The sequence below is a fragment of the Gavialis gangeticus genome, unplaced genomic scaffold, assembly GCF_001723915.1.
Source record: "Gavialis gangeticus isolate Ggan-Ray unplaced genomic scaffold, GavGan_comp1, whole genome shotgun sequence".
NCBI lineage: Eukaryota > Metazoa > Chordata > Crocodylia > Gavialidae > Gavialis > Gavialis gangeticus.
In genome coordinates this window covers 18645145-18651667 of record NW_017729009.1, presented here as the reverse complement: position 1 = coordinate 18651667, position 6523 = coordinate 18645145, and the positions used below count along the sequence as shown (strand labels likewise).

General features: G+C 45.3%; 1 long non-coding RNA gene across 1 annotated transcript in view; it reads right to left on the bottom strand.

The window, feature by feature from the left end:
• Positions 1 to 1762: 1762 nt before the first annotated feature.
• Positions 1763 to 6523, bottom strand: part of LOC109292705 — an 11966-nt gene continuing 7205 nt past the window's right edge. The window contains exon 3 of the long non-coding RNA XR_002096175.1: positions 1763 to 1931. This is a non-coding gene — a long non-coding RNA (uncharacterized LOC109292705). The remainder of the gene's footprint in view (positions 1932 to 6523) is intronic.

Here is a 6523-nt window from a genome sequence, read left to right as displayed (position 1 = left end):
ATATGGCTTGTTTATGTACCTCCTGGGCTGCACCCTGTGACCAGATTTACATTTGAAAACATTCAGCACCAGCGTTAAGTTGAAAAACTGTCTTATGAAAAGGACCCTATTAGCATTCATAATAGACCCCCTTTTCATTATGATTCATGTTTGCAAATGTTACCCTTATATGATTTTTTTTTTTTTTTAGTTTTGGAGACAAAGTGAATCAAAATCATCCCACTATAACTTCAAGGAATTTATATAAAAAAGTTGATGTTTGTTCTGAAAAAAAAATGTATCATTTATCTCTCTAAAAGTTATTCCAAGTAAAACTTCCTATGTGATGGATGGATGGATGGACGGATGGATGGACGGGTGTTTATTTTTATAGCATTGGTGATTCTCTTGATTTCACTGCAAGTCTCGTAATACATGATGTTTCAAGCAAAGCTCCCAGTCTTGAAGATTAGGTAGGAATCTCAGTTTTGATTTAAAAACAAAAGGGATTTTCCAGCTCCCTTGGTTTCAGAGGAAAGCTTTAAAGTGTGACCCAGCTGTACCCTAAAGGCAAATAAAAAGAGCCCACTTAAAAAAAATCTCATAATTTTTAAGCTGATCTCATGATTTGGGGGGGGCCTGACTCATTTGAATGCTTGGGGCAGGTGATAATGTTAAGACTTTGACTCCCGTCTATGGTTTCTGTATTATATTGGTCATATTTTAGCACCTGTTATACAGAAAAATAAAACAATGAATTACAATATTTCTGTCAGCAATAATTCTATGCTTTTCCTTTATGTCCTGTACTGTAGTCATATATTTCAAGCATAACAACTGACAATGGATCCAAGTGCAATATATTTGCTCATCATAAAATCGCCAGCAGTTTCAGCCAAAATGTTGTTCCTTAGCACAGTTATCCACCCAAGGGTTCAGCTCTTGCTTCAACTTTTTTTGCTCCTTTATAAGATGGGGACAGTGTTTTCTTGCGTCATTTATTTAGCAGTTAAGCGATTATACAGTGACGAAGGCAGTAACCATTGCACCAGACAGTGCCACGGACTCAGCTCCAAGAGGTCTGTGTGCCCATGGAGGTTTCAACCAAGGCAATACCTGAAGGTGGGCAATTTTGGGTCCAGGGCACTCGTTACCCCCTTCATTATCAATGATTAAGCGAATCCTCTACCCTGCCAACTCCCAGACCCAACCACGCCTGTTCCCCAGTAGCTTTCATCTCCTCCCTAGCCTGTGGCACAGCTGTACGTGCTGAGGTTTACCATCAGGCTCTCTTCAATTTAGTGTGCCATGTTCTTAGCTCTGCCAATCTTTATGACCCAAGATAGTTTCATCATTTTAAAAGGGGGCAATTTATAGCCTGAGGGTGTGCATCAGCTGATTTGGGATAACCGTTTCATCTGTCTGCTCCTAACTTGCTGTAAGTAAAGTTAAACCACAGTAGCTTACCACCGAATGAAACCAGAGGTAAATTATTGAGGTTTGGGTTCCATTTACTGTGCCAGCATGCCATTTTCTGCACCATGTAGTGTGTACTTGGTGCAGACAGATGGAACAGGTATACTGAATTCAGCTGCACGATGGTACACCTCTCCTGTTGTCCCATGAAGTTGACTTACATAAGAATAAGGAACTAATAGGGCATCCAGGTTGTAGCTATATTGGTCCAGACAAAAAGGCAATCAGGACTCGTAGTAGAGGTGATATCTTTTGTTAGAGCAAGATTTTTACAAAAAAAAATTCTTTAATTGCAAGCACCCTTCATCAGGCATTGGAGAAAAGATTGTAAAAGTTCTCCTGGGTAGAAATGAAAGTTCATATTTCATAGGATTTCATAGAGGAGACAATAGATGGCAAACTCCTCTGGGCAGACAGTTCATAGCTGGTATGAAGCCTCTCGCCTCCTATGAGGATCTGTGATAGTGCAAATTACCCTGAAATAAAGGCAGGAGCAGGAGCTCAGGTTTCAGGTGGTCTTAATTAATTCCTTAATTAATTTAAGGAATTAATAGGGCATTTATGAGAGTATTTTCTCACCTCCAGGTAGTAAGGTGTCTTGATTTAAACAGTTAAGTGCATTTCAAGAAGAAACAGGTTGGGGTGATGTGATGGAATTATATAAAGAAGCTATGGTTCAATCAACCAATCCATCAACCTGCATTAAGAGAGTTAGACCCACATGCAGTAAAGCAATACAGATAATCTAGTCTACCAAGTAAAAGCCCATGGAGCTAATACAAATGCATATATAGATCCGTCAAGTGCACATGCACATGTGCACATGCACTCAAATTATTGCCACTAATCATGCATTATTCACTATAATGATTAATTGTGCATACAACTGTTTGACTTGTGAGGTAGAAGCTATAATCCTTATCCAGTAAAGACCCCAGGTTGTGAGGAGCTGCATATAAGCATAAGAAAAGCTTCTGATCTGTTTTCCAAAGGACCAAATCACAGATGACCAAACCCCTTTGGACAAAGAAATGGGGATTGGACAGATACTCCTTCAGGCCCCCTTGAAAATCCCAGCCTTCCTGGATACAATAGAGGTGCAACTGAGGCACTGAGAGATTAAATGATTTACTTAGGGTCATACAGCATTTGCCAGAGAGTCTGTGGCTCTCAGATTGGCCTTCTTAGCCATCAACAGACTCATTTACAACCCTTTACTTGGTCCATGGGAGCAATCATCCTCACCCGTGAGGGACTGCCACTACCAACAGTATGTCTGCTGTAGATATAGGACTTGAACCCAGATTTCCAGAAACTCAGCCGAGCACCTTAATTGCTAGATCATCCTACCCTTCAGTGGAAACAGAAGAAAGTGGACATCTGTTAAAACAGTTTTATTCCATGCCAGCGATGTATTTGGTAGCTGTGCGGGTCTGAGACACATGCAAAAATCTTAGACCAACTAAGAAATCACAAAAAATGAAGTTTATGTCCTAACTATGGGGACTTTTTACCATCTTTAATTTTCTCTGAGCCTGATGAAGGGCATGTGAGCCCCAAAGCTTGCAGAAAAAGACAATTGTTTTGCGATTTCTTAGTTGGTCCAATAAAAGGTGTCATCGCTGAACCAAGAGTTCTAGATTTTTGCTATTCTGTGTCAAAAACTTCTTGGAATTAATTCTGGAAGATGTCTCTCCGCCAATTTGTTTAAAAAAACCAAAAGATCATGCCATGAAAGAAAGTTTTGAGAAACTAATGACAAAGGTCAAATGAAAATCAGCAATCATGGAAAATGAGTAGACATGCTATAGGCAGAATGAAACCTATGCTAAGTATCACCTCCAACTGGCAAATTGCTTATGTAAGGGACAACTTTATTGTCTCTCCCAAGATCCCATTATAATTTTCTTTGACAAGTAGTTAAAAGTTAACAGGCAACCATTTTTTGCAGGTCTATTGGGTGGTTGCCTCAGGCAGATTTTATTATGCTGGGATGTATGAAAAACATCAGGACAAAATGAGAGATTTTCTTACTTTGCACTTGTGGTGTGCAAGTCAGAAACAGAGTTGGAATGGGGAGTGTGTTGCATATGTGAAGTCACAGTTTCAAGCAGCCCTATAATTCTTCTCTCCGTATGCACATTTAGCTCCTGTTAATGTCGATAGGAGTTACGTGCGTGCCACAGCAGAAGAATAGATCCATAAGTAAAGACCCACTCATGGCTATGGGCATATGTTTCCAGATATCGTCATGCCACAGGTGCGTCATGTGGCACTAGACCAGGGACCAAATGCTCCCCCTGCCAGAGAAATCTCACAGATGCTGCTTTTTTATTTGTCTTCTTAGGCAAAAATGTGTCAGACATTTTCTGACACCAGTGAAGGACCCCTGAAGATTGCAAAATCCTTTTTAACCCTTGTGGGGTCACTGTATATTCTGCCTTTGTTTGGGCAAATATTTCAGTGGTCCACAGGACTCAGGGTACCTGTCATCCTGCATCTCAGGGTCGCAAAGTGTCCTAGAAACATAAGGGGGAAATTCATCTGTGGTACAAAGGACCTGCACAAGATGTTTCTTACCACAAGCAAAGAGTGTCAGCACAGCGAAAGCACGAGGGTGGCTGTGCACCCCTTAGCCATCAGGGGAAGGGTGCCTGAATCCATCCCCTACACACAGAACGTTGTGACACATTAACACTGCTGTCATGTACGTTGGGACTGTACACTGCTGGAAACTACCCCAGGATCTGCAGCAAAGAGATGACCAGCTGGGCACTTATGGCAGAAGGCACTAATTATATTGCCTCATGATTAGGTGGCAGGGAGCAGGCAGTAGGATGTTTGCACTGAGACAATGATGACACCTGTGAATGTATAATACTTACATCATTTACCCTATTGTATATTTACTGCTGTTTCCCCAGGGTGATGCTACACTCGATTCAATTAAGTAACACTGGGGTAGGTAGGAAAATAAATTGTGTCCTCTCATCTTCTACAGTAAATATAGGAGTAAAGACAGGTCACACTGGTATAAACGTGTCATGTGTCCTGGCTCCAAAACCAGGCACTAAGCCAGAAGGCAGACCCTAGGATCTGTGGGTACCTATACACGTGCTCAGGGGTGGGGATGGGGTGTTTTAATTACAGCTGTTCCTGGAGAGCCCCTGCATGTTTAAAAATGGCAAAGGGATGCTTTAACTAAAGCTCATTCAATGCCCCAGTGGCCATGTTTAAACCCACAGGGCGCGTCCACACAAGCACGCGCATACGTCTTGCAGCATCTCAAAGCCCTTTGCCTGATGAGCCTATAGGTTGGATAAGCAACTGTAGCCAGGTGCTGCTCTGTAAACACAGGTGCCTATACACTTCTTTTGAGATGTTCGAATTAGACGTGTTAGAGCATACTGGATTAACTGGAGCACCCTAGCATTGCTGCAGCATCATGTGCGTAAGCCTCTGTGAGTGCATCCACACATGCAAGCACGTGCGCTTGCAGCAGCTCAAACAGAAGCAGTGCAAATTTGAGCCAGGGCTTTTTGCCTCAGCGCACGTCCCCGGACATGCACTTTGGTGTGGGGCAAGTTGTGCCACTTGGGGCAAAATAACCCTGCCTGGCTCCTCCTGGATCTGCAGCCAGGGGGAGCTAGAGCCTGGGGCCAGCACCTGTGCTGTCCCCAGCAGTATAAAAAGCTGCCCTGTCAAGTAGCTCAGGGCTACTAGTTCTCAGGAGCTTCTGGGGCCCGGCCAATTGGTACCGGGGGACATTACTCCTTGTGCCAGCTGGACTGCTGAAGCAGCCCTGAGAGTTCCCTGCACCCCCCCACAGTGGGGACTGCTGCCTGGCTGTGAACTGCTGCACACCCACCAGACCTGGATGGGGACTGCACAGCCATTAGAGGCATCTGCCCCTCTGGGCCAGCTGCCACTGAGCTGTGGCTGCAGGGTTGGCCTCTGTGTGGCACTACTGCCATGTGTGCCCCCTGCCTGGCCATCTGGGCAGCTATCACCCAGAAGATATTCTGGGTGTGGTGGCCTGCTATGAACTGTGAAAGCATGTCCTCCTGGCCCCAGCTGGCCAGGATGTCAGCCACCTCCAGCTGGGCGCAAGATGCCAGCTCTGAACAGGCTCCTCTGCCTGGGTCCTGCCACTGGCCTCCCTAGCAGGAATTCTGGTGTTCTGTATTTGAAAAGTGAAAAATCCCTGATAAAAAAATCCAAAAGTCACTCTTCAAAATATCCCGAAATCCATGTTCCTCCACAATTAAAACAAAAAGCCACTATATATATAGAGAGAGAGAGTAAGAGACAGAGAGGCAGTGATCAACTGGGCAATGTTTTTTTGATATATCTACAGTGTTAAAGCAATTTGGAAGCCTACCAGTGTCTCCATCATCATAATATAATAAATTCTAAATACCTATATGTTTTGCTGTTTGCCTTTGGTTTTCCTACCCTAGAGCAATTAGAGCGCCCTGTGACCCTCTTCACTAACCAGGATGTGGAGACAGCTGCCCCTGCAGCAACAGCTCCTGGCAGCAGGTCTCATCCTGTCTGGCAGCTGGGCATGCAGGGTGTGTGCTGAGGGGATGTGGAGTTTGCAGGAAGGAGATGGGAACAGGGGTGGAGGGATATGGGTGGCACTGGAGGGATGTGGGGGGCCATGGGTTGTGTGGGTAGGTGTGGGTGGATTGTGCAGTGGGGCTGCTCTGGCGGGGTGGGTCCCCTTCCCTCCGCAGGGTGAAGCCTTCTGCACAGCTCACAGACTGCCCCCCACAGGGCTACAGCCCTCTCACAGGGGCCACAACCCCCCACAGGAGCTACAGCTCCGCAGCCTCAGCCTTCCAGCACTTACAAAAACAAAAAAAGGCTCACACTCACCAGCAGTAGCAGGGGTTGTGGGGGCTGTGGGGCCATCTGGCAGAGCCCCCCCACGCAGCACAGGGCAATGGGGGGGAACGGGGCTCCCTGGTCAGCCCCCGACCTGGCCACATCCTGCCCCACACCTGATGCCCCCCCACCCAGCCCCAGCAGCCCAGGACTCAAAAAAAAAAAAAAAAAAGCCCAC